Source organism: Podarcis tiliguerta, assembly GCF_965153285.1.
Source record: "Podarcis tiliguerta genome assembly, chromosome: W".
Taxonomy (NCBI): domain Eukaryota; kingdom Metazoa; phylum Chordata; class Lepidosauria; order Squamata; family Lacertidae; genus Podarcis; species Podarcis tiliguerta.
This window is the reverse complement of record NC_139552.1, coordinates 12,598,928-12,626,503: the sequence shown is the minus strand read 5'-3', so window position 1 is coordinate 12,626,503 and position 27,576 is coordinate 12,598,928. Positions and strand designations below refer to the sequence as shown.

General features: G+C 44.4%; 1 protein-coding gene and 1 long non-coding RNA gene across 9 annotated transcripts in view; one reads left to right on the top strand and one right to left on the bottom strand.

Moving 5' to 3' along the window:
- Nucleotides 1-27,576, top strand: part of LOC310668828 (zinc finger protein 711-like) — a 65,955-nt gene that overhangs the window by 17,763 nt on the left and 20,616 nt on the right. The gene's annotated exons all lie outside the window — the stretch shown is intronic.
- Nucleotides 10,020-27,576, bottom strand: part of LOC310668900 — a 174,193-nt gene continuing 156,636 nt past the window's right edge. The window contains exon 2 of the long non-coding RNA XR_014506884.1: nt 10,020-10,099. This is a non-coding gene — a long non-coding RNA (uncharacterized lncRNA). The remainder of the gene's footprint in view (nt 10,100-27,576) is intronic.

Genomic DNA, 27,576 nt, shown 5'->3' with positions numbered 1-27,576 from the left:
TCGGGTTAAGAACTTAATTCGTTCCGGAGGTTGGTTCTTAACCTGAAACTGTTCTTAACCTGAAGCACCACTTTAGCTAATGGGGCCTCCCGATGCCACTGCGCCGCCACCGCACGATTTCTGTTCTCATCCTGAAGCAAAGTTCTTAACCCGAGGTACTATTTCTGGGTTAGCAGAGTCTGTAACCTGAAGCGTCTGTAACCTGAAGCGTCTGTAACCCGAGGTAGCACTGTATACTTCTTTGTGCTGAGAGCAACAATATGATATTGATAATTTGCATTAGCAGTAATTTGCTCAGTTTTTTCTCTGGGCTTACTGTGTGGACCAGACCAGAAAGTAATAGGCCCACAACTATCGAAAATCAGGTAAAATTTCTAGTTATTCTAAATGACTCTGTCTAGAAGAGTTGGTGTTGGAATGAACTTGGGGGGGGGGGGCAAACCTGCACTTAATCTTGAATGGTGCCCAGGATGTAAGTATTATTGAGCCAATTTGGAGCAGTGGCCATAGTGCTATTAAATTAAATAAGCATGCAAATGGCCAGTTGCCCAAAAAATCCAACATGCTCACATTTGATTTCAAAAGAGGATACTTCCATTAAATGAGGAGATTTGTAAAAAGGAAGCTGAAAGCCAGCAGAGTCAAATCACTCCACAACGCTTGTGAGTTGTTGAAAAATACACTATTAGAAACTCAATTGGCATGTATAGGGCAGTTGAGGCAAGGTACCATGAGGGCCCAGGAGACACCAGCATGGTTAATGAGCAGTCATAGAAGCAATTAGAGGAAAGGCAGCTTCCTTCCTTTGGGTCATTAGTGGTGTATGCCTTGGAGTTCTGGCATGGAAACCAGTGTTAGAAACATATGAAATCACTTCCAGTCTGCTGCGAAGGATAATGGTGGTGTGCTGGGTGTCGTCTGCGACACGGAGCTGGCAGGAAAGGCTTGGAGGGCAGCTCTGGATCTCAGCACACCCCCAACCCCCCCCCCCCACAGGAGAGTGGGGACCTGAGGGTTCCAGCAGAGTGAAAAATCTCGCCTCTCCCCAATCATCTCCCGGCCGCTGCTGTGCGCGCGGGAGGGAAGGGGAAGAGGCTTGAGATCGCTCTCAGCATCAATGCAGCCTGCTGCCGAAGCTATGATGTGTCACCAGAAGCAGCAGACAGATTCGAGGTAAAAGTCAATAAAATATTTTAAACGTGGAATTAGACTCTAAATTTACTATTTGGCAAAACAGGAAGTCAGCTTCCGATATTTGCGGACAGGCTCTGCAAAGGGAACTTTTTTGTGAATGGGACTCGGATTCTGCTTATAGCAAAGGGGAACTGTAACACTCAACTTTGACTGGATGGATGGTTACATTCTAACGGCTTGCAACTTTAACTGTATCCAGATACCTAGTGAGATACAAATGGAACTTTACTGACTACTGGTGGTTTTAGCAATTTTATATAAAAATTTGGAGGAGCTAAAGAAGAAAAGGGGGAGGAGAGGAAAGGAAGCCTGCAGGGAACTCTTGCACATTTGGGGGGTAACCCCCCAAAAGTGGAAAATAGCCTGGAACAGCTTCCCAAGCATTCTGAACCCCCCCCCCCAAAAAAAAACCTGAAAGAGCTCCCCAAATAAGATTTTCTGATTAAAAATCCGGCCTGTTTGTGAGCTTGAAGACATGCCATGGGATTACAATAAAAATAAAAAGGAACTATAAGTCTTGGAACTTTTGCAAACCATCATCATTTGAGACCTTGCAAGTAGATAAGTACAATTTTAAAGAACAATGTTTCTTCTACTCCTTTTCTCTAAAAGACAATAACAGGAAACTGGACTTGCCTAACATATTTATACCACTTCACTTTCTCTGCCTTTTGGAATATTAATGAACTATTTCTCTTTCACTGCACAATATTGTATTTGTATATTTTATATTTCTTGAGCTAATGGAAATTTGGGGTTTGTTTTTTTACATTTCCCTTTTGCTTTGGTGATAAAAGTATTTGCTACAGTGTGGTGGGGAGGGAGAAAGGAGACAAAAGGGAAAGGGAAACCAAGAGAGATCTCACGGCTGAATAGACTCAGAGCCTGCAGGTGTGACCTTGATCAATTCACACAATACTGGGAACCAACAGATAAGAAATGTCTGGAACAGACAGAGTAACAACAAGGAAAGCGACTGCTTCCGCTGCTGCGGCAGCTACTAGATGGACCAGCATACAGCTTGGTGACAATGGGGATAAGGGAGAGAAAGAACAGACAGATCTTTTTGCATTGTCAGTGTGATGTAGTGGTTAAGAGTGGTAGACTCATAATCTGGGGAACCAGGTTCGCGTCTCCGCTCCTCCACATGCAGCTGCTGGGTGACCTTGGGCTGGTCACACTTCTTTGAAGTCTCTCAGCTCCACTCACCTCACAGAGTGTTTGTTGTGGGGGGGGGGGAGGGAAAGGAGAATGTTAGCTGCTTTGAGACTCCTTCGGGTAGTGATAAAGCGGGATATCAAATCCAAACTCCTCCTCCTCCTTCTTGTAGCTTTCGGAATTTAGAAAAGAGATGTTGAACTCAATGAAAGAATTTACACAACAGGTCCGCAGTGATATGGAAAAATCTAACTTATCACTGAAGGAAGAAGTACATAGAGACATTGAGAAATCAAATAAAGTTTTGAAAGAACAGTTTGGGATATTGGGAGATAAGGTCAACAACTTGGAAACAAAAGTAGACAAATTAGAAAAACTAAGAGAGGAGGTCACAGAAGTAAAAGAGAAACAAAAAGGGGTGTTGGGATTGGTACAAGGGGTTCAAGAGAAACAGAATGACTTAGAGGTTCAGGTTCTACTTTTGCAATTAGATGAGACAGGACGCTCAGAATCAGAGGCCTACCAGACTCTGACTCTGAGCCAATTCTAGAGACATATGTGATGCAGACAATTTCAGAATGGATGGAGGAAAGCACAGACTGGTTGGACGGCCTAGTAGAAAGCTGTGTTAGAATTAAATCATTTCAGAGTAGAGAACAGAAGCAGCCAGGATACATTTTTCTAACATTAGTGACAAAAAAAGTGAAGGACGCAATCCTTCAGAACAGTTTTGAAAATGATCTCGTGGTTGCTGGGCAGAAAGTAGACATTTTTAGAGAGATTCCGCTGAAACTGAGATTAAGAAGAACAAAATATAGGTTTTTGACAACGGTTCTTTGGAGAGCCGACATCAGATACAAATGGGAATTCCCAGAGGGAATTTCCTTTACATACATGAAGAGGAGATATAGACTGACATCAGAATATCAGGCGAGAGAATTTCTGGACAAAAACAGGAGAGACTTAGATCCCAAACAAGATAGGGGATACCCCTGAGCTGAGCAAAAGAAAGTTCTGGAACAACTAGCACTGGAAGAGGTTGCATCAGGGAAAGTAGCTACTGTAACTGACTCTGAAAATGGCCAATCTTAAATTAACTGAGTTGGAACATAAATGGTTTAAACTCTGAAGCCAAACGTCATTGGATTGAACATGTAATAGCAAAACAGAAATTAGATACAATTTGTCTCCAAGAGACACATATTGCAAAAAAGCACAAAAGGGTCTTAATTAAGAAAAAAAATAGGTATGGATTTCATCTCATCAGATAAAACAAATAGTCTTTTATATTAATCCTGCACTTGAACCCAAATTGATTCAGAAGGATGAAAAAGGTAGAATTCTAATAATACAAATTAAAATTCAGGGAGAGGAAGTGATACTGGTTGGCATTTATGCACCCAATGACAAGAAAGCATTAGAAACAGAATTAGAATTAGAAACAGAATTACTTGAATTCGCAGATCAAAAGATCATTCTAATGGGAGAATTAAATGGAGTTCCATCTCTAGTTAAAGACAGAACAGCCAGGAAAAAAGAGACTTGTTGTTTAGTCGTGTCCGACTCTTTGTGACCCCGTGGACCAGAGCACGCCAGGCACTCCTGTCTTCCACTGCCTCCCGCAGCTTGGTCAAACTCATGCTGGTAGCTTCGAGAACACTGTCCAACCATCTCATCCTCTGTTGTCCCCTTCTCCTTGTGCCCTCCATCTTTCCCAACATCAGGGTCTTTTCCAGTGAGTCTTCTCTTCTCATGAGGTGGCCAAAGTTTTGGAGCCTCAGCTTCAGGACCTGTCCTTCCAGTGAGCACTCAGGGCTGATTTCCTTAAGAATGGATAGGTTTGATCTTCTTGCAGTCCATGGGACTCTCGAGTGTCTCCTCCAGCACCATAATTCAAAAGCATCAATTCTTTGGTGATCAGCCTTCTTGATGGTCCAGCTCTCACTTCCATACATCACTACTGGGAAAACCATAGCTTTAACTGTATGGACCTTTGTCGGCAAGGTGATGTCTCTGCTTTTTAAGATGCTGTCTAGGTTTGTCACTGCTTTTCTCCCAAGAAGCAGGCGTCTTTTAATTTCGTGACTGCTGTCACCATCTGCAGTGATCATGGAGCCCAAGAAAGTAAAATCTCTCACTGCCTCCATTTCTTCCTCTTCTATTTGCCAGGAGGTGATGGGCCCAGGAGGTGATATGGACTGATCTTCTCCAATCCTCTGGCCACTGCTGAGTTTTCCAAACTTGCTGGCATATTGAGTGTAGCACCTTAACAGCATCATCTTTTAAAATTTTAGATAGTTCAGCTGGACTATCATCACTTCCACTGGTCTTGTTATTAGCACTGCTTTCTAAGGCCCATTTGACTTCACTCCCCAAGATGTCTGGCTCAAGGTCAGCAACCACACTACCTGGGGTGTACGAGACATCCATATCTTTCTGGTATAATTCCTCTGTGTATTCTTGCCACCTCTTCTTGATGTCTTCTGCTTCTGTTAGGTCCTTACCACTTTTGTCCTTTATTATGGAAATCTTTGCACGAAATGTTCCTTTCATAGCTCCAATTTTCTTAAACAGGTCTCTGTTTTTTCCCATTCTATTGTTTTCCTCTATTTCTTTGCATTGCTTGTTTAAGAAAGCATTCTTGTCTCTCCAGATTTTGTCTCCAGATTTTTTGGAAATCTGCCTTCAATTTCCTGTATCTTTCACTATCTCCCTTGCATTTTGCTTGCCTTCTCTCCCCCGCTATTTGTAAGGCCTTGTTGGACAGCCACTTTGCTTTCTTACATTTCCTTTTCATTGGGATGGTTTTCGTTGCTGCCTCCTGTATAAGGTTGCGAGCCTCCATCCATAGTTCTTCAGGCACTCTGTCCAGCAAATCTAAATCCTTGAACCTGTTCCTCACTTCCACTGTGTATTCATAAGGGATTTGATTTAGATTGTATCTTACCGGTCCAGTGGTTTTTTCCTACTTTCTTCAGTTTAAGCTTGAATTTTGCTATAAGAAGCTGATGATCTGAGCCACAGTCAGCTCCAGGTCTTGTTTTTGCTGACTGTATAGAGCTTCTCCATCTTTGGCTGCAGAGAATATAATCAATCTGATTTCGATGCTGCCCATCTGGTGATGTCCATGTGTAGAGTCGTGTCTTGTGTTGTTGGAAAAGAGTGTTTGTCATGACCAGCTTGTTCTCTTGACAGAACTCTATTAGCCTTTGCCCTGCTTCGTTTTGAACTCCAAGGCTAAACTTGCCGGTTGTTCCTTTTATCTCTTGATTCCCTACTTTAGCATTCCAATCCCCTATAATGAGAAGAACATCCTTCGTTGGTGTCATTTCTAGAAGGTGTTGTAAATCTTCATAGAATTGGTCAATTTCAGTTTCTTCAGCACCAGTGGTTGGTGCGTAAGCTTGGATTACTGTGATGTTAAAAGGTCTTCCTTGGATTCGTATCGAGATCATTCTGTCATTTTTGAGATTGCATCCCAGTACAGCTTTTGCCACTCTTTTGTTTACTATGAGGGCCACTCCATTTCTTTTACGGGATTCTTGCCCACAGTAGTAGATATGATGGTCATCCGAACTGAATTTGCCCATTCCCATCCATTTTAGTTCACTGATGCCCAGGATGTCAATATTTATTCTTGCCATCTCATTTTTGACCACATCCAACTTACCAAGGTTCATGGTTCTTACATTCCAGATTCCTATGCAATATTTTTCTTTACAGAATTGGACTTTCCTTTCCCTTCCAGGCATATCTGCAACTGAGAGACATTTCGGCTTTGGCCCAGCCGCTTCATCAGCTCTGAATCTACTTGTACTTGTCCTCCGCTCTTCCTCAGTAGCATGTTGGACGCCTTCCGACCTGAGGGGCTCATCTTCCAGCATCATAAGTTTTATATGCCTGTTGTCTTTGTCCATGGAGTTTTCTTGGCAGGGATACTGGAGTGGCTTGCCAGTTCCTGCTCCAGATGGATCACATTTCGTCAAAACTCTCCATTATGGCCTGTCCATCTTTGGTGGCCCCGCATGGCATAGCTCATAGCTTCTCTGAGTTATTCAAGCCCCTTCACCACGGCAAGGCAGTGATCCATGAAGCGGGGGGGGGGGGGGGGACTAAGGAAGGCAACTTGTCAAAAACCTTTTTTGATATGACTCAAAATCTAAATTTGATAGATTTATGGAGAATGAGACATATGTTTGATAGAGTATACCTTTTACAGCCATGTAGATGACAGCAGCTCAAGAATAGACTCCGTATGGATTTCCAAAGAATTGGAAATAAGTGTCAAAAAATTTAAATTAATCCCAGAACCTTTTCAGACCACAATTCCTTGATTATGGAACTACAAAAAGAAAGCCAAATTTCTTTTAGATGGAGATTAAATGATGATTTATTGTTGTTGTTGTTTAGTCGTTCAGTCGTGTCCGACTCTTCGTGACCCCATGGACCAGAGCATGCCAGGCACTCCTGTCTTCCACTGCCACCCGCAGTTTGGTCAGATTCATGTTTGTAGCTTCGAGAACACTGTCTAACCATCTCATCCTCTGTCGTCCCCTTCTCCTTGTGCCCTCCATCTTTCCCAACATCAGGGTCTTTTCCAGTGAGTCTTCTCTTCTCATGAGGTGGCCAAAGTATTGGAGCCTCAACTTCACGATCTGTCCTTCCAGTGAGCACTCAGGGCTTATTTCCTTAAGAATGGATGCGTTTGATCTTCTTGCAGTCCATGGGACTCTCAAGAGTCTCCTCCAGCACCATAATTCAAAAGCGTCAATTCTTCGGCGATCAGCCTTCTTTATGGTCCAGCTCTCACTTCCATACATCACTACTGGGAAAACCATAGCTTTTACTATACGGACCTTTGTTGGCAAGGTGATGTCTCTACTTTTTAAAATGCTGTCTAGGTTTGTCATTGCTTTCCTCCCAAGAAGCAGGCGTCTCTTAATTTCGTGGCTGCTGTCACCATCTGCAGTGATCATGGAGCCCAAGAAAGTAAAATCTCTCACTGCCTCCATTTCCTCCCCTTCTATTTGCCAGGAGGTGATGGGACCAGTGGCCATGATCTTCGTTTTTTTGATGTTGAGCTTCAGACCATATTTTGCGCTCTCCTCTTTCACCCTCAATAAAAGGTTTTTTAATTCCTCCTCACTTTCTGCCATCAAGGTTGTGTCATCTGCATATCTGAGGTTGTTGATATTTCTTCCAGCAATCTTAATTCCGGCTAGGGATTCATCCAGCCCAGCCTTTCGCATGATGAATTCTGCATATAAGTTAAATAAGCAGGGAGACAAAATACAGCCTTGTCGTACTCCTTTCCCAATTTTGAATTTCATTAGATGACCAAAAAATTGTTGAAAAAGCAAAAAAGACCCTCACGGATTATTTTGAAATAAGGAGTCAAGGGCAAACAAAATTACAGATGGTCTGGGACGCAAGCAAGGCTGTAATGAGAGGACTCTTTATACAACAAAACTCGTTTAAAAGGAAATTGAGAGAGAAAAAGAAAAAAGGAATTTTAGAGGAAATTATGAAAAAGGAGAAACGGCTACCAAACAAAGCAAATAAAGAGGCAGTAAAACAAGCAATTAAAACACTACAAACTCAATACTCAATGATCATAAACGAGGAAATTAGCTGGAAAATAAAAAGGGTAAAACAAAAATATTTTGAGCATGCAAATAAACCAGGAAAGTTGTTAGCCTGGCAGCTGAAAAAAAGTGAACAAAGGAACTCCATAAACAAAATTAACATAAATGGCAGAATCACAGACAAGTTGAAGGAAATAACAGAAGGATTTGTTAAATATTTTTCTGAGCTGTATAGACAAGGGAAAGAAAAAACATTTAAGATAGAAGAGTATAGCAGAAGTAGTAATATGCCACGCATAAAATAACAAAGGATCATTCTTAACTCCCAGATAAGAATGCAAGAATTACTTGAGGCAATAAAAAGCTCTAAAAATGGCAAGTCTCCAGGCCCGGATGGCTTTACGGCAAAAACATCATTGCCACTTTCTTTTCATTTTTAGCCTCCAGGTATTCTATTATATTCAGAATATTCCTTATATTTTCATTCATTTGTCTGCCTGGTAAAAACCCTGCCTGATCGTGATATATATACCCATTTAATATTTTTTTTAATCTAATTTCTAATTAATATATTTGCGAACAATTTGTAATCATTGTTTAACAAGGAGATAGGCCTATAGTTTTTAATTTGCAGTAAGTCTGCATCTTGTTTTGGAATTATTGTTATATAGGCCTGTTTCCATGTTTCTGGGATTTCGCCTGTATTCAATATTTCATTTATGACATCTTTCAATGGGTTCACTAATTGTTCATTTAATTTCTTATAATATTTCGCCCTCCCAGACCTTAAATTGTATTATGAATCTGCTTGTTTGGTATGGATCAGGGACTGGATGAGGTTGGATAAGCAAGAGTCATTAGAATTAGAAGGACATGACAACAGATTTGGTTGGCACGCATATTTATGGTACGGGAAAAATTAAGGATGACATGTTTTTGCATAATATGTTTTGTTTAAATTTCTAATAAAAATGTATTTTTAAAAAAACCACATGAAATCTAGGAGCTAAATGCCGCCTTAAACCTAGGTTATGTGAGGAGAATCAGAACTTACAGGGTTAAACAGTTCTGTGTGACGTCTCACATTCTGAGGCGTGGTTTTGTTCACATACGGGAATCTTTCTTTGTGTGTGAGTTGCTTTCGTTTTTGGCTGTCAAGCTGAGAAGATGTCCGCTCGATTGCCGGTCTGATTTATGATGTTTTTCTACTCATTAAAGACTGTTTTAGATTACCGTACTTTTCTCTCTATAACACGCAGATTTTTTCTCCTAAAAAGTAAGGGGAAATGTCTGTGCGTGTTATTGAGCGAATGTGTGGTCCCTGGAGCCGACTGGCCCGAGTGCAGGGGCAAAAATCAGGCAAAAATCCAATCGCGCGAGTGAGGAAGCTGTTGCTTTCCTGCATTCTGCCTCAGGGTCTTACTGCCCACCCTCTTCTGTTTCGGTTGCTGTTTGCTCAAACGGAACAAAGAGCAGGCAAATCCCCTCCCCTCCAGGCAAGCAGAGGGGAAAGGAAAGGCTCACATCCTTCCTTCTAATTCCTCTCCGTGCTCCGGTGCTGCTGCGTTCAGGGAAGCATTTTAGGGACTCGCAGGCAGCTGGAAAACATGCAGGTGGGAGAGAGGGGGGGGGCCTGGCTTGGGTGGATGGGTGGGGGGAAACTTGCCTTCCTTTACTCCCTCCCATTAAATCCCTCTCCTGCATTCTTAGCCAGCTGCTTCTCTGCACACCCCTCTCATGCTCCTTGTCCCTTCTGTGTTTTTCCTTCCCTCCCCACTTAAAATGTGGTTACAAAGCATGGATCCACATGGATCCTCAGGATCTTTGCATTGGGTCACCCCAAATTCACCATCAGATCACATAGCATGTCCATGGTTACAGCCTGCACCAAAAAAAATCACGCACCCACTGTTGCCTGGGGCTGAAATGGTGCAAAAACGTGGTTACAAAGCATGGATCCACATGGATCCTCAGGATCTTTGCATTGGGTCACCCCCAAATTCACCATCAGATCACATGTCTGTGGCCACAGCATGAGGCACAAAAATGATACATCCACTGTTTCATTCAGAATTCCCCACCCCTTGTTTTCCTCCTCTAAAAACGATGTGCGTGTTATGGTCAGGTGCGTATTATAGAGTGAAAAATACGGTAGCAGAAGCCTGTGTACAGTCTTTGATTTATCACCCACACACAAGGCACAAGGGGAAGCGTGCCAGGCGCCATTACATTCCAGCAGGTTCTGGGTGCAACAACGGAATGTCTAGGCATGGTTTTTTATAACAAGATACAAAGCTGAAAATGAATGAACTGCAGCTAATTTTTTATCTTCATTTTTCACATGGTTTAGCCCACCCCCCTAATATTATTAAGAGGGTCTCTTCAGTTTTCAGAGTAGCAGCTGGAAGTGGGGAGGCAGAAAAAGCTCCTCCTTTCCTTCCACCCTGCAGTTTTTATCTGAAATTTTAGGTGCAGTACTGCACCCAGAGCTCAGAAACTGCTCACTCTAATGAAATTCCGTCGCAAAATGCACCTAGAACAATGGGAGTTTCAAACACTGATGGATACCTTCAGCGTTTAGTATGCGCCTTACTGTGCTCACTGAAACATCAGTGCCTGCTACCACCAAGTCTTACTGCAGCTCTTTTGCAGTCACTCAAGTGTTTTTCCCAGCCTGTCTTCTCAGAAATGTGGTTTCTGCTGCAGTTTGCTTACTCTTTCTGCCCCATCCAGGTAGTGTAACCACCGTAACTTTGAACTTGGGAACTATGCTTCCAATAGTGTGTTTAGGAACATTCAGTGCCTTCGCTGTGTTCTTGTATCCTGCTCCTTGTTTGTGATGGGTGATGTTCTCTTCTCTTACCTTCTTGAACCATTCTCTTGACTTAGCCATATACCTAACATGCATCCAAATTTGACACTCCTCAACCCCCTAGCCAGCTCAGGTATTTCATGTGTTGCAGCTCAAGTACACCTGGTGCAACTAATGAAGCCCTTGATTCATTGCATCAGGTGTGCTTGAGAAAACACCTGTTGTATTTGTGCTGTTGTGAGGGATTCTATTCAGGGGGCTGAATAATAGCAAGACTAGAGAAGCCAGTATAAGTTGCAATTTCAGCTGCATTTCGGGAAACCACTTGAAGCATCTGTTGTGTGGAGCTATTTCAATTGCTTTTGTTTGATTCGCTCACTGCAAACAGCTGGAAGTCTGTAAATTTTGATGATAAACATGATTTGCCATGGGGGTTGAATAATTTCAATTGCAACTGTACATGTTGGCCTTACTGGGTTCTATTTAGGATAAATGGGTCTTCCTGGATTAAAATGTAACAGAATAAAGAAGACTTGAAACCATAATATCAGTTACTTCAGGTATTTCTTCAAAAAGTTATTCAATTAAAGGGTACCTGAAAAGCTAGTCAGGCTTTTCTTTAAAAAATGTGTTCCAAAACAGTTTCAGCTTGTTTGAACCATCATTGACTGGCTTTGATCTGTATGGACAAGCTGTGACTTCTTGCCCAGGGCTCAGTGATGAGTTGAGACTCAGTCTTACTTCAGCTCTGGTGTTAAATCAGTTGGCATCGTTGTGCTCCCATTATTTTATTGTCATCTTGGTGGGAATACACAAGTTAACTATTTTACCAAATTTTTACTGTGAATCTGACATGTACTAATATATTTTCACTAAAGATTTGCTGTAAAAGAAAAAAAAAAGTGTTGTTGTGTTGATGTAATCCTTTCAGTAAAATTGGTCACTAGAATAATTTGTTGACCCATCTAGTTGGGATGTACTTAAGGTAGGGTAAAAAGGTAAAGGGACCCTTGACCATTTGGTCCAGTCGCGGACGACTCTGAGGTTGTGGCACTCATCTCATTTTATTGGCTGAGGGAGCTGGCGTACAGCTTCCGGGTCATGTGGCCAGCATCACCCTTTGGTTACATCAGACTAAATCCATGCAACTATTTCACATTTTAAAGCAGTATATAGGGAAAATAAATTTTAGCACCACTACCTACTGTATGAACTCTAGACAGCAAGTACAGTGGTACCTCGGGTTACAGATGCTTCAGGTTACATACGCTTCAGGTTACAGACTCCGCTAAACCAGAAATATTACCTCGGGTTAAGAACTTTGCTTCAGGATGAGCACAGAAATCGTGCGGTGGTGGCGCGGAGGAGGCCCCATTAGCTAAAGTGGTGCTTCAGGTTAAGAACAGACCTCCAGAACGAATTAAGTTCTTAACCCGAGGTACCACTGTAGTGTCTAAACTACACCTTACAGTTCCACATTTAAATATTACTAATATAGATTGGATTAGGGCTGGGTGATGTCAGCTTTTCAACATCGCAATGTATCACCAGCCAAACATTTGCGATATGACTATACATTGCAATGTTGAAAAGGAAGGGATGCAACAGACACACACAGCAAACTAGGAAAGGGGAAGGACAAGCACTGTTTCCCTGGTTTGCATCACTCGCTAACCTCCCCAGTGCCACAGTCCCTTCCCCTCAGGGCAGCCTATTTCCTGAGGAACAGATTTCTCCTCTGGGCTCCAGTGTGTTCTCTGGACTCCTTCATCCATCAACCCCCCAATTACCATTCCTTCACCCTGCCTGATGCTCCACGATCCTCCACCCACCCACCACCACCCCGATTTCAAGCATCCTTCACCTATCCACCCAATCTCAAGCCCAGGCCGGGGGCTCTTGTTCCTCCTGCCAGACACTGGAGGGACTTGGGAGCAATGGTGGTTTCACTCGTGGTATACCGCCTGGTGAAGCCTCCACCGTGCTCTGGCCCTCATATCGCCCAGGCCTAGATTTGATATTAAACTACATTCTAGAAGTTGCAATTACCGTATTTTTCGCACCATAGGACGCACTTTTTCCCTCCTAAAAAGCAAGGGAAAATGTGTGTGCGTCCTATGGAGCGAATGCAGGGGGGAGGCAGGCGGGAAAAGCCCCCAAGAGCCGCACACAATCTCCGTGCGCTCTTGCGGGCTTTTCCACAGGAGGGAGAAGGGACTGACTGGCCACATCAGTCCCTTCTCCCACCTCCCAGAAAAGCCAGGAGAAGCCGTGATCTCTTTAAAGGGGTTGCGCGGCTTCTGCGGGCTTTTGCGAGAGGTGAGGGGATTCCAACCTTCCAGGAAAGCCAGGAGAAGCCGTGCAGCCCTTTTAAAGTGTGTGCGGCTTCTGCCGGTTTTGCGGGAGGTGGGGGAATTCCCTCACTTCCCAGGAAAGCCAGGAGAAGCCGCGATCTCTTTAAAGGGGTTGTGCGGCTTCTGCGGGCTTTTGGGAGAGGTGAGTGAATCCCCCCACCTCCCAGTAAAGCCAGGAAAGCCCCGTGCAGCGTCTCCCGGCAAGGAGAGGCTGCACGGGGCTAAAGGGGAAGCCAAAACAGCGAACGGGATCCATCCCGCTCGCTGCCTTGGCTTCCTCCATAGCTGCGCGCAACCCCTCCGGCAAGGAGAGGCTGCACAGGGCTATGGATTCTTTAGCCCTGCGCAGCGTCTCCTGGCAAGGAGAGGTTGCGCGGGGCTAAAGAGGAAGCCAAAACAGTGAGCGGGATCCATCCTGCTCGCTGCCTTGGCTTGTGCCATAGCTGCGCGCAACCCCTCCAGCAAGGAGAGGCTGCACGGGGCTATGGATTCTTTAGCCCTGCGCAGCGTCTCCTGGCAAGGAGAGGTTGCGCGAGGCTAAAGAGGAAGCCAAAACAGCGAGTGGGATCCATCCTGCTTGCTGCCTTGGCTTGTGCAATAGCCCCGCTCAACCCCTCCGGCAGGGAGAGGTTGTGCGCAGCCTGTACGCTGCTCTTTGGGGCTGGGGGGGAGATTTTTTTTTCTTGATTCCCCCCCTAAAAACTGGGTGCGCCCTATGGTCCGGTGTGCCCTATGGTGCGAAAAATACGGTACTATATTCAATTAAAATAGCCTATGCATTGCACACATTTTGTCACTGGATTCAAACTTGTCTGTTCAAGTTTTAATTTTGTTGTGTAGTATACACCTCTGAGTCCGGGATGATGATTTTAGGATACTAGTTCATTATTATATCACTTAATTTAAAACTGCTGCCTTTCAGACTGGAGACTGAACAATTTTTAACATGAGTTTTTTATATATATAGAAAGGTAAGATATGCTTCATGCACTTTTATGTGCTACAATAATACTGTTACAAATATTTTATCTGAGGGAACTGTTTTTATGATCAAATATCTTTCTTGGGGTTCCTCTTCCTCACCCATGCAGTTATGTTAAAACAAACACTACTATGATAGAGTACAGTTAGATAGGATAAGTGGGCAAGAAATGGTGGAGAATATAATTACACTTGACCATTGAAATACTTGAGTTACTGTTATCAACTCAGAGACTTAACATCTCATCTCATGCAATGCTTGTGCACTGAAGCTTACACAGGCTGGGTGCAGTAGGAGAACAGATACAGGTAGATTTCTTACTTGAGGGTTATATTCCTGGCTTATCACACATCTAAGCAAAATTGTGCAAAACCAGAACAACCCCTGGAACGTCCCTGCACAACCATCTCTACCTTTCTAAAGACTTTCTAAAGTGCTGAGTGGGCATTGCTCCCCATGCAAGCTGGGGCTCTGGGCAGGTCACATGAGTCCTCTAGAAGGCTCTGCAACACTTCTGCAAGATCTCACAGGGTAGTCTGAGATATCTCAGGACTTTCCCAGAGCCTAGAAAGCAAGATGGGGGAAGGGTTACTTAAAAAGCTCTTTCCGTGGTGGAAAAACATGGTGTTGGAAAAAGCTGCTTAAGCCCACTGTCTTGCTTACCAGGCTCTGGGAAGCTCACACGAGGGCTCCTGTGAGATATCAGATGGCCGTTCTGGGTGGGACGGGGTTCCTGGTCTCTCACCCCTTTTATTTATTAAATTTTCTGGTATCTGCATAAAGCTGTGATCATATCGAATCCAGTGACAAAATCAGCTTAATATGAGCTCTACGTGTGTGTGCATTAATTCAACAACCTGATTCACAAGTCATGGGAAACCAAACTATGGCTTACTAGGACCGTGCAAATATGTTAGTTTTTAGAGAGGAGTGTGAGGTTTGGTGTTTACAGGGTTAACATCTCTCTGTGTCCTGCATCTGGGGAGGAGCCTTCCCAACATCAGGGAAAGCTGAATTCTTTGTCTGTGAGGTACTTTCACTTTTCTGCAGAGAGAGGCAGAGACATCATGTCTGCTGATTCTTATGGAGTGTTTGTTATTTTATCTGTCTGACGTAAATAAAGCTGTCTAGTTTAGAAGAACTACAGCATGTGGACTGTCTCTTCACTCACACGTCAAGCACTCGCTGTGCCCGCTCTGCTACAAGTCCGGGAATTCTGTTGCTGTGGAAACGTACTGGACCGGTCAGGTTATGGCAAGTTGCCAGCCACGTTTGTGCTGAGTGTGAGGAGGAGAAGAAGTGAAGTCCAGTTCTGAGATCCTGTCTGCTGCTGTGAAGGGGCAGAGGCAGTCCTGATAAGAAGTGAAGTCCAGCTCTGAGATCTTGTTTGCTGCTGTGAAGGGGCAGAGGCAGTCCTGATCTCGCTGGCAGAAAGCGTGAGTAAGCTTATAGCCCCAGGAAGATGACTCAGGCTCAGGAGGCTTTCACCGTCCCTTTTGAGATATTGAATGGGAGCAATTGGGAAGACTGGTTGAGGAGAATTAAGTACTGGCTTTTGGGCAAACAGCTTTGGGATTGCATGCAAACCCCACCGATCCAGGCCGCTGCTGGAGCTGCTGGAGTGAAGCAGACGTGGCAGCTGCTCTGAAGAGGGATCAGAGTGTGTTGAGCATACTGAGGCTTAGCGTGGACGATTTGCTGTTGCCCCACCTTGAGGGTCTCAAGACGGCCCAGGCCACTTGGCAGGCACTGGAAAGGGTTTGTGAAACCACAGTGGAAGCCAAGGGTTGTGAGGGAGTCGAGGGCCATGTGGGAGCTAAGGGCCACGTTCCTGGAAGCTGTTTCTATGCTTCAGCGCATCTTTGTGATGAACAGGAGAAGAGACAGAAAGGTGGGGGGCGAGCAGGCGCTGGCTGTTCCTCTAGAAGCTGTGCACCGAGGAGTGGGGGTGCAGGGAAAAGCAATGAGGAATCTGTGAAAGTGTTTGCTTTGAGATGCTGCTACAGATGTGGGTCCCCCTCCCATCTCGTGAGAGGCTGCCCGGTAGAGGCTCAGGAATGCAAGGTCAAGCAGATTAGCTCAGCGCAAAGATGTGGGAAAATGCACAAAAGTTCCAAAGGAACTGATAGCAAGTACAAGTCTTTGCAGTATCATCTGGCAGCTTCCATGGCAACAGTCAAGAGCTGTAAACAGGACGCTGTGCTGACCTTCGTGATTGACAGTGGAGCATGCCATCTGGTGGGCTTCTGCGGGATTGTAAGGCTGTTAAAAATGGAAGAACTGTCAAGTTGGCAGATGGAAGTCGACGTGCTCTGATGATGTCTGGCTCACTGTACTGTCCTTTTTTGCAGACAAGATTCAGGCCTTTGTAGTTCCAGAAATGTCCAGCTGTCTTCTATCCGTCACTGCCCTCGTTGCCGACAGTTTCAGCGTTCGTTTTGAGAATAGGATGTTCTTTTTCCAGGGGTGGGCATCAACTGTTCAGTGTTGAATGCAAAAACAGGCTGTTTGTGGTAGAAATGCCGGTTGCAGGTAACAGTCCCACATGTGCACAGTCAACACATGTGCAGTGTGCCAATGTTCCAACACATGATGGCTGTCAACATTTGCGGCATCGACGTATGGCACATGTGAATTGGGGTTACGTTAAGAAGGCCCCAGGGTGCACTGAGGGGTGCAAAATGAAGGCATGTGATAAGTTTTTAGATTGCAGAGCTTGTAAGCAATCCAAGGTAAAAACGTGCTCATACCCCTGGTCTAGTAGGGTGACAACCAGGCCTTTTGAGCTGGTGCGTGCAGACTTGTGTGGCCCTATGCCAGTAGCCAGTATGGGTGGGGCAAAACACATTCTTTTGCTTTTGGATTATTTTTCGAGGAATTCTTGGGTCTTCCCGCTTAAACACAAAAGGGAAGATGCAGCATTGGTGAAAGACTGGATCTCTGCTGTAGAATTGCAATTCTCTTCAAAGATTTGAAGCTTTCAGTCTGATCGTGGTGCAGTGTTCACCTGGTCTGTGCTGCAGAATTTCTTCTGCCAGAAGGGAATACGTCACAGGTTGACAGTCCCACATAGTCCTAAAAAAAATGGCATTGCTGAATGCAAGAACAGAATGCTACAAGAGGCTGTTGTGGCTATGCTTTTTGATTCTGGGCTCCCACAATGTTTTTGGGCTGAAGCCTGGTGGTGTGCTTCATTTTCTCAGAATCATTCCTATTGTTTTGTTGTAGGGGACACACCTTATTTTCTGCTGCATGGCAAGAAGCCCAAGGTGCATTTCTTCCGTGTTTTTGGTTGTGAGGCTTTGGTTCTTGTGCCAAATGCCAAACGCGGAAAGGGTGGACCAAGGTCCAGGAAGATGATCTTCTGTGGGTATGAACCAGGGACCAAGGGGTGGAGATTTGCCTATCCAGAAGGCAGTCAGTCCAGACTTCTAGTCAGCAGAAGTGCTGAGTTCTGTGAGCAAAGTGGGTGGACACGCATACATGGTAACCCAGATATACTTTCAGAGAGTTGTCTTGACTCAGCTGATGAGGAAGAGGTGAGCCTGATCCTGCTGCTGAGGAACAGAGTCCAGAGCAGGAGCATCCTAGAACCTCTCCTAAAGCTGTCAAGTCAGAGCCAAAAAGTGAACCGTCCTTGCCCACGAGTCCAGTTGTAAGGTTCAAAAGGCGCAGCAAGACAGAGGGGGACCTCTCTGACACTGGGGATGGTCTAGCTGGCCCTAGTGGGTCAGAAGGGGTACCGGAGCTCACACTAAGATGGTCAACCCGGGCCATGAAAGGTAAACCACCTGACAGGTTTGAGGCCACAAGTGTATGTGTTGGGGTGGCTCAGTGTGAACCTGAAAGTTTTGAGGATGTTCAGAAACTGCCTCAGGAAGAAGCCAGCAAATGGCAAGAGGCGATGCAGAAGGAGATGAGCTCAATGGAGTTTCTAGGTGTGTTCTCCCTCACAACATTGCTGGCTGGCAAACAGGCTGTGAGAAGCAGGTGGGTTTATTGCCTTAAACCCACGGAAACTGGAGAACCACAGTACAAGGCTAGGTTAGTAGCCAGAAGGTTCACGCAGCGGAAGGGGCTGCATTACACTGAGGTGTATGCTCCTACTTCCCGAAGTGAAACTCTGCACACGCTCTTAGCCATTGCTGCACAAAAAGGTTTGCAGGTGCATTACTTTGATGTGGATATAGCCTACTTGAACTCAGACCTCCAGGAGGAGTTGTACATGCTTCCTCCTCCAGGGTTTGAGGGCAAGGGGCAAGGCATTGTGTGGAGATTGCACAAATTGATTTATGGTTTAAAACAATCGGCCAGGAATTTGTCTGAATGAAGCCTTAGAGAAGCTAGGTTTCAAGAGGAGTCTTTCTGACAGCTGCCTGTACCTTAAAGGGTCAGGAGAGTCACAGGAAATTGTTTTAGTCTTTGTTGTTGATATAGTCCATGTTTCAAAGACAAATAGACAGGTGGAGAAGTTTCCCAAAGAGCTTGGTAAACGTTTTAAACTTAAGAACCTGGATGCAGTAAAGATCTACCTGGGCGTGGAGATTTTTAGAACTGAAGATGGAAGTTACTTGCTCAGTCAGAGAAGCAAGATTGAGCAGTTGCTTGAGAAGTTCAGGATGTCTGAATGTGCAGGGGTCAGGACACCCATGGAGACAAGCTACGTGAAAGACAGTCAGCAAGTGGAACACACTGAGTTTGAAAATGCTGACCTCTTTCAGTCAGGCCTGGGTAGTCTGTTGTATCTGTCCCAGTGGAGCAGTCCTGACATAGCTTTTGCTACCAATCTGCTCAGCCGGGAAGCTACAAACCCAAGCCTAGAATGGTGTCAAGCGGGTGCTGAAGATACCAAAGACTTCTGTCTCAAGCTGTCAGCCAAAGTTGACGTTCTGGGCAGACAGCAATTGGGCAAATCTGGAGGACAGGAAGTCTGTTTCTGGTATGGTGGTGAAGTTTGGGGACTCTTTGGTTGGGTGGAAGTCCCGAAAGCAAAGTCTCATAGCACTCTCCTCTACTGAGGCTGAGTTCAGCGCGCTGTCTGAGATTTGCAGGGAATTGGAGTTCTATGTGTGCTTGGTTCAAGAGATCTGCGGAGAGTGTTGCTTGCCCGTCACGGTTTGGGAGGACAATCAACCCTGTCTGAAGTTGGCAGAGTCTGGGCAGTTTAAGGCCAGAACCAAACACCTAGACATCCGTTTCCAGAATGTGTGTCAGAGTGTTCAGTTGGGATTAGTGGAACTGAAGTACTGTCCTAGTTCGAAGAACCTGGCAGATGGGTTCATGACCTTCCAGCGTCATGGGGAATTCTGTGAAGGTCTGTGTTTAGAGGTAAGTGGTCACACTTACATTCCCCCAGTGCAGGACAAGAGGGGGTGTGAGGTTTGGTGTTTACAAGGTTAACATCTCTGTGTGTCCTGCATCTGGGGAGGAGCCTTCCCAACATCTGGGAAAGCTGAGTTCTTTGTCTGTGAGGTACTTTCACTTTTCTGCGGAGAGAGGCAGAAACATCATGTCTGCTGATTCTGATGGAGTGTTTGTTATTTTATCTGTCTGGTGTAAATAAAGCTGTCTAGTTTAGAAGAACTACAGCGTGTGGACTGTCTCTTCACTCACACGTCAAGCACTCGCTGTGCCCGCTCTGCTACAAGTCCGGGAATTCTGTTGCTGTGGAAATGTACCGGACCGGTCAAGGAGTTTGCACCTACTTTGCCCCTCCTTGGTCTTTTCAGTACAGAGCAGCATCTAAACCAGTGTTTGGCTTAGCATGTCATCTGAACCCAGGATCATGGGTAAGATTACAGATTGTAATTAAAGAGGAGAGACCTTCACCTCTCTGGTTCAGAAAACATGCTAAGTCATTGGTCACCAGCCTTTTGGTCTGGGGGCTCAAATTTGGAATTTTAAGGACACAAGTCAGAAAATGGCTGCCGCTTCCAAAAGAGCAGGAAAATCAAAGAGACATGAACGTAAAATGGTTCAAACATAAAAAAATCTGTTCCATTTTTTGTTGTTGTTAGCAAATACAGTTGTGCCTCGCAAGACGAAATTAATTCGTTCTGCGAGTTTTTTCATAGAGCGAGCTTTTTCGTCTTGCGAAGCACCACGGCGGGGAGGGGTGGGGAGAAGCAGGGCAGCTGCCGCAGCCGGTCCTTGGACTCACCCGCGCCTTGTGGACACCGCGCGACGCGGCTGCTGGAGGGCAGCGGGGCTCAGGAGCGCGACTCCGGCTGCAGCGCTGGCTGCTGGCGGCAACGGCTCCTGAGGGGAGCGCGCGAGGGCGGTGGGCAACCGGAAGGTCGGACATCAACCGGAAGGTCGGAGGGAGCCGGAGGAGCCGTCAGCAGGAAGGTGGGAGGGAGCCGGAGGAGCCGTCAGCAGGAAGGTGGGAGGGAGCCGGAGGAGCGGGGAAGTGAGCGTGCGTGCGTGCAGTGACCGTCGCCATGACAGGAGACGCAGGGCTGTTTCGTCTAGTGAAGCAAGCCCATAGGAAAATCCGTCTTGCGAAGCACCTCAGAGAATGAAAAACCCTTTCGTCTAGCGAGTTTTTCGTCTTCCGAGGCATTCGTCTTGCGGGGTACCACTGTAATGTTTAAAAAACTTTCATTTGCAAACGCTGTTACGTTTTGGCTGTTAACGTTTGTTGCTGGTGTGCTGTTGTAGATTAGAACTAGAAAATAAAAGATAACTGAATCCAAGCATGATTTTATATTACTGCAGCCAGTCATACACATGCATCGTCACAAATAAAAAGACATACTTAATGCTGACTGGCAAGTTGTTGGTCTTTTACTAGTTTCATAGAGTAGAAAATAATGTAAATTCTTTTCCACCAAACAGATCAGTGGCTCCTGGTAGATGCCGCTTGTGTGGTGAGAAACATATCTTCGAGGCGAGCCGTGGCAGGTGGTTTGGGGGAGGCTGGCGGCTCCACAGTGCCATGCCATGTGGTGCCTTGGTTGATGTGCTCCGGTCGGCCAGCCTTGCCAGAAAGAGGCAGCTGCTGTGCACGGTGATGCTAATTGTGTGCATAGCTGGCAGCTGCCTTCTTCCTACCTGTCAGTGTGGTGTAGTGGTTAAGAGCGGTAGACTCGTAATCTGGTGAACCGGGTTCGTGTCTCCGCTCCTCCACATGCAGCTGCTGGGTAACCTTGGGCTAGTCACACTTTTTTGAAGTCTCTCAGCCCCACTCACCTCACAGAGTGTTTGTTGTGGGGGAGGAAGGGAAAGGAGAATGCTAGCCGCTTTGAGACTCCTTTGGGTAGTGATAAAGCGGGATGTCAAATCCAAACTCCTCCTCTTCTTTCTTTTCTCTTTGCTGACCTGGTAATATACTGCCATATCAGAAAGCTTAGCTGGCAATATATTGCAATGTTGGAAAGCAGGTATTGGTCAGCCCTACTGTAGAGCATGCAACAAAAACAACAAAGGGTTGCTATAGCCAACACACACCTGCATTCTGTTAAAGTTATAAGTTTAATATGCATAAAATATCTGTATATGCTGAATTTCAAACTTATGTAAAGGTTTGTATTTGCAAGGCAGATAAGTTTACATTAAGCAAGACGTTCCACTCTAGGTGAAAGCAGAAGGCTGTGTTTTTTTTCCATTTCACAGGCTTGGGCTACTTGTTGACTCATTGCTGGCAATCTGAGCTGCAGATCTCTCAAAGTAGGAGAGGAAACTTGAAAAGTCAGTGATGGCTAGCAGTAGCAGTGGCAGATGAAGCTAAGCTCTGCAATGATGAACAAGCTTAGGAACTCTCTCTGGGACCAAAGAGGAACATTTACTGAACTGCATAAAGGACAGAACCTCATAACTTGAGCAATGTGTTCCTTTGTTCCGTTGTAGGTTATCTTTTGTAGCTAGTACAGTGGTGCCCCGCAAGACGAATGCCTCGCAAGACGGAAAACCCGCTAGACGAAAGGGTTTTCCGTTTTGGAGGTGCTTCGCAAAACAAATTTGCTATGGGCTTGCTTCGCAAGATGAAAATGTCTTGCGAGTTCCTTCGGGGTTTCCCCCCCCCCCTTTTTCCCAAGCCGCTAAGCCGCTTAACAGCTGATCACTAAGCCACTTATCAGGTGATCCACTAAGCCCGCTAAGCCGCTAATAGCCTTTTAGCAGCTAATCCGCTAATCCCTTAAGCCTTTAATAGCTGCTAAACCGCTAATAGCGCTAATCCGCTAATAGGGTTGCTTCGCAAGACGAAAAAACCGCAAGACGAAGAGACTCGCGGAACGGATTCTTTTCGTCTTTCGAGGCACCACTGTATTTAAGACTGTTCTGCAGTAAAGCTTTGAAACTTATTATTGGGGTGGAAAGCTCTTCCAAGCAGTTCTCTTTCAAGCAGCTGCTTGCTCCATGTGTCAGCAGGTGACAAAACAAACAGGATCTTGCATTTCTTCCCCCCCCCCCCCATTTTCATAAAGTTTTTCAAGTTGTGGCTTACTGTTTGTTCCACATGGCCAGCAGGCTGTGATTCCAGCACTTCTTCCTCTACCCCAACATACGTACTTTTATAAAGTATGTCAAGTAGCTGCCTGCGTACTGCTCTATGTGGCTGGCAGGCAGTAAAGCAAAACAAATAGAACAGCAAATGGATGGATCTAAGGACTAGGAAATAAGACACAAACAGGAAAGGTACACTAAAGGAGAAGGGGAAACAGCAGCTGTTTAGAACACCAAGGATTCCTGTTGCCTGGTGTCCAAACAACTCACTTAACACTCAAATCTTTGACTTACCTCATTGGCTAAAGCCACTAACAGGCAAGAGCAGTTGGCTCATTTCACAGAAATTGCTTCAAAGAGAACTTCATAACTTTTTTTCTAGAAGGGCTAAATACATTTTTTAAAAAAAATGCAAGCTCATCATCTGGGGTTTCTGTCCAACTTAGTTGCTGTACTGTATTGTGCTAAAAGGACTGGGGAAGAGCAAAATGGGTGCATCCTCTTCTGACTGGGAGTCATTACGTTTGTACTGTGCCAAATGTGAGCCTTAAGCTTTCTTCCTGGCTCCAAGCAGTTTCGCAGCAGCGGTTAGTGCCTTGTTTGGGTGATAAATCAAAGTCTGTATGCAGGCTTCTTGCTATCTAAGAAGTCCTTATTATCGTGCTTCTTGATAGAGTTGGCTTCTCTCCAACCTGCTCTCTGTTGATGGCTTATCTGCATTCCTTTCATTGTCAAAAGGGGGGGGGGGGGAGAGAAGTTGACAGCCAACTGCTTCCAGCTGTCTGAGAGAAATGCAAGCCTCTTTTCTGCATGCTAACTCATGCTGTACTTCTCTACTTCGGGCAGACGTGTTCATGACATTAGCATTTCTGTTTCTTATCTTAAACAAGATAAATTAAAAGTATAAAAAGCAAATCAAATCTTGTATGGTACTTCCTGTTAACTTGGTTACATTTCTTTATTAGTGACATATCAAAATGATGTATGAATAGCCTCTGTTATCACTATATAAGAATAAGTTAAGTTTTTGTAATTTTGTTTTTACTTTGTCCTGTGCATTTAGCATCTCTAGAACCTTGAAACACATTCTTTGTCCTATGGTATACATTTATATCTTTATTGTTTGTAAAGATCCTTATTCCTGCTCTCCCAGAATTGTTTTTGTTGACTAAAATTAAGCCAATGCATGAGAATTTGCAGAAGTGGGCTGTTATGCATCAAATAGGATTTTTCAACCAGAATCTTGAAAGAAGGAAACAAAAGAAATATTCAATAGTCAATTCACTTCAGCTGTATTCCAAGATGTCACTTGCTTGTCATCTTTTTGTTCTGACAAAATTATTTTAGTACACATCTTCTGACTGCTGCATTGAGTAACTTCTTCACTGTTTATGCGTTTAGTAACTGCTATGCTGTTTATGAATAGTCTGAAATTCTTACATTTTCCATCCACAAGCATTTACACATTGCTTTTTAGCACTAATACTGTCCATAGATTTGTTGTTACCTTTTTTATCCCTCTACAACATAGGTATAGTTAACATTATGCAGATCTGTGTAATTAAATTTTAAAATAAAAATAAATGCTTTACATTTCAAAGACAAATGGCTATTACAGAAGAAGAAAACATTATTGTTCTAATACAGGTTCAGGCTCTCTGCTAAGTGAGTAGTTCAGGTAGGGTTTTCATATGTCCAGATTTTCCCAGACACAACTGCTTTTTCAGGGGTAAAATTTCATTTGCAAAAATTGGGGTTTTTTTTTTTAAAAAAAAGAAGAGGAGAAAGGCAGCACCCAAATCAAATATGGTAACCATGAAGTTGCCCCTACAAGAGAAAACTCTGGTTCCCTCTTTTGGGAAGCTTGGCAATGGCTGGCTCACCTCTGGCAGGGTGCAGGTACTCCTAGCAAATCAGCTCCTAAGTACGGCCGTGGGCCCCGAGCAAGCAGTCTGCTTCAGGGCCCCTCCAGGAAACCAGACACACTGTGTTTAATGTATCAAATTGTGGCAGGTCACATGAGGTCCTGGAGAAGGGGTTGAACAGCGCCACAGCAGTAGCCACTGAGAGTAGACCAAGCAAGGCAGTGAGAGGCTGGTGGTGGCTGCAGTGGAGATCCAGTGGAGGGAAGGGGAGAGGAGCAAGGCTGAGGCAGTAGTTCCCTCCGGATTGGACTCCCGATTTCCCCCCTCCTTCCTTCTTTTCCTCCCCTCCCCTTTCCACCACATCACCCAGTTTACATGATCCAGAACCCCTACATTATTCCCTACCTTCGTTCTGCATGATAGCATGGCGATAATACACCTCTCCTGATTTTTGTGGTGTCTTTTTCTCTTTGTTTGAAATCGTGGGTCTATTCTATGGGGGTTTTTTTTATTCTCTTGCATGTGGCAAAGGTGAAAGATTGTCTGATCATAGAATCATAGAGTTGGAAGAGACCACAAGGGCCATCGAGTCCAGTGGTCTGTTAGTTAATTCTTGTTTGTGACTGAGGGAGCATTAGAAAGAGGTGTGGAAGATAGAGGGGTATGTGTAGATATATATTTCTATGTCACACACAGAGAGTTTTAAAAATTGCAATCTGTAGTAAAAAGTAGAAATTGGCAAATATGTCCCCTTTTTTGCTCTTCAAAATATGGCAACCCTAATTAAGGAGTTATTCACTATATTTTTGAAAAAATAACTTTTTCTGCAGTGGTGGCACTATCCTTTCTACCTTCATATATTGGAGGGGATCTCTAAAAGGCATAATGTAGCCCAGTGTTTCTCAACCTTTTCCTTCCTGTGGCCCCCTGTCCTACTGCTCGAAAGGTAGCTATTTAAATGTCTTTTTTTTTGTAAATAGAACATTTTATAATTTATACAAAATACAATTACATAAAAATGTATTTCTTGATCAATGTGACCCTTGTGCTTGATGACCAGAAACAAGCTTTTTCACATCTGGTTCTATTGTTGTGAGGGATAACTGAAGATCACCTCTGTCCGTTACGTTAAGGCGATTCCATGTTAGGCTGAGTAAATAATTCACACGACTGAAACCTCATTCTGCCAAATACAGAGTAGGAAATGACATGAAAAACAATTTTGCTTTATCTCAAAGCTGTGTAAACTTTTTAGATATAGTATCCTTTATCTCAAAATGGTGTTTTTCTTGACTGAAATTTACTTTGGCTGCTATGTCACTCTGTAGCTCTATGACAGCAGCATTCACAGCAAACTACCCAGGCCGGAATATCCATGTCCAGCAGATCATGCAAACAAACTTCCTTATCATTATAAAGCTGCTTCAAATGATTCACATACATAATTATTTCATCCTCTTTCAATTCATCACTAACTGCTGCCAAAGAGGAAAACTGCAAATTCTCGACATCCAATTGATGGTATACAGTTTGACTTTTCCAAGAAAGCCTGTAATAATCTCCTTGCTTGAAAAAAGGTCACAATTCCTGCCCTGTAGTTCTTTGTTCAACAAACTGAGCTTTTCAGAGACATCAAACAGGTAAAATATATCACATTTAACAGAGGTCATATTTTCTTGCCTCTGAAAAATGTCACAACTGAGTCCCACAAAGCAACAAAACGACAGCCAACAGACTTCTGTATGCAATAATAAGCATGTGAAGTCTTTGTCATTGTCCTCTCAAAGCTGTCAAAACAGACACTCTGTCTTGCAAATATCTAACATAAGCATTGCTGTGTTATCTGGTAAACACAATTCATCAATTTGCAAAGCAAACTTCTGAACTTTTAACTACGAGACTACAGTCATACCTCGGGTTCAATCAGGTTGAGCGCGTTTGGGTTGCGCTCCGCGGCAACCCGGAAGTAACGGAGTGCGTTACTTCCGGGTTTCACCGCTCGCGCATATGCAGACGCTCAAAATGACGTCATGCACGGAAGCGGCAAAACGCGACCCACGTACGCGCAGACGTGCCATCACGTCTTACGTTCCATTCAGGATGCAAGCAGGGCTCCGGAACGGATCCCGTTAGCATCCCAAGGTACCACTGTAGCCGGTTTTCAACATCTGTCATTTTGTCAATATGCCTCGACACTGATGTATTGCTCAAAGGGATGGATTTGATTGCCCTATAGTGTGTGGCTGTCAATTTGAATATATCATAAGATGCAATTAAACCTTTTGTCATTTAAAACAGATTTCTGAACAAACATTTTCAAATTTATCTCGTGACACTCAAAAATATTCCAGTGGTTTATCCTACTTGTCTTTATGAGAAGTTTAAAAATGTTTCTGCAACTTACATGGACACATATTCTCATTGGAAAGTGTCATCATACATATCAAACGCATAGGTATTGTGTGGTCTTGTGGTGACAGAATAAATCCGTAGCCAAGATACTTGACTGATACAGATGAAGACTAATTTTACATATGTTTGCAACTACAAAATTGAGATCACTTCTCAGAAATAAAACAGCGTTAGAACATCTGAACAAAGACAAATGAAAAATTATGTCTGATACCAATAGATCTTTACAATGAGAAGCAACTGAACACAGCAACTGCAAAAGAAATGGTAAACATAGCAGCTAAAAATACCTGAAGATTACATGCAGTACTCTTGCATACATCAACATGCAGTACCTCCTTTCGCAGCAATACTTACACGAAGAAACAGCACCCCACACACTAACACTGTTGCAGCCACACACCTTGCTCATGACAAATGAGATGCGGGCAGCTTGGTGCTTGCAGTGGTGGAAGTGGGAGGGAGAAGGAAGCTGAAGGGACATTGCCGCAGATTCTGCGTGGCGATCCATCCACTGGGAAGCATGGTCACTTCTCTGTTCACTCTACTTCTCTGTTTTCTTTTATTGGTCACTTCTCTGTTTTCTGTTTTCTTTTATTGGTCCCTTCTCTGTTTTCTTCACTTCTCAATGTGGCCCCCTAGTCTCATGCTGTGCCCCCCCCCCCCATTTATGTGATATTCACCTGTGGCCCCCTTGGAATATCCTGGGGGCCCCCAGGAGGCCATTTGGCCCCCAGTTGAGAAACACTGATGTAGCCTTTTCTCTAAA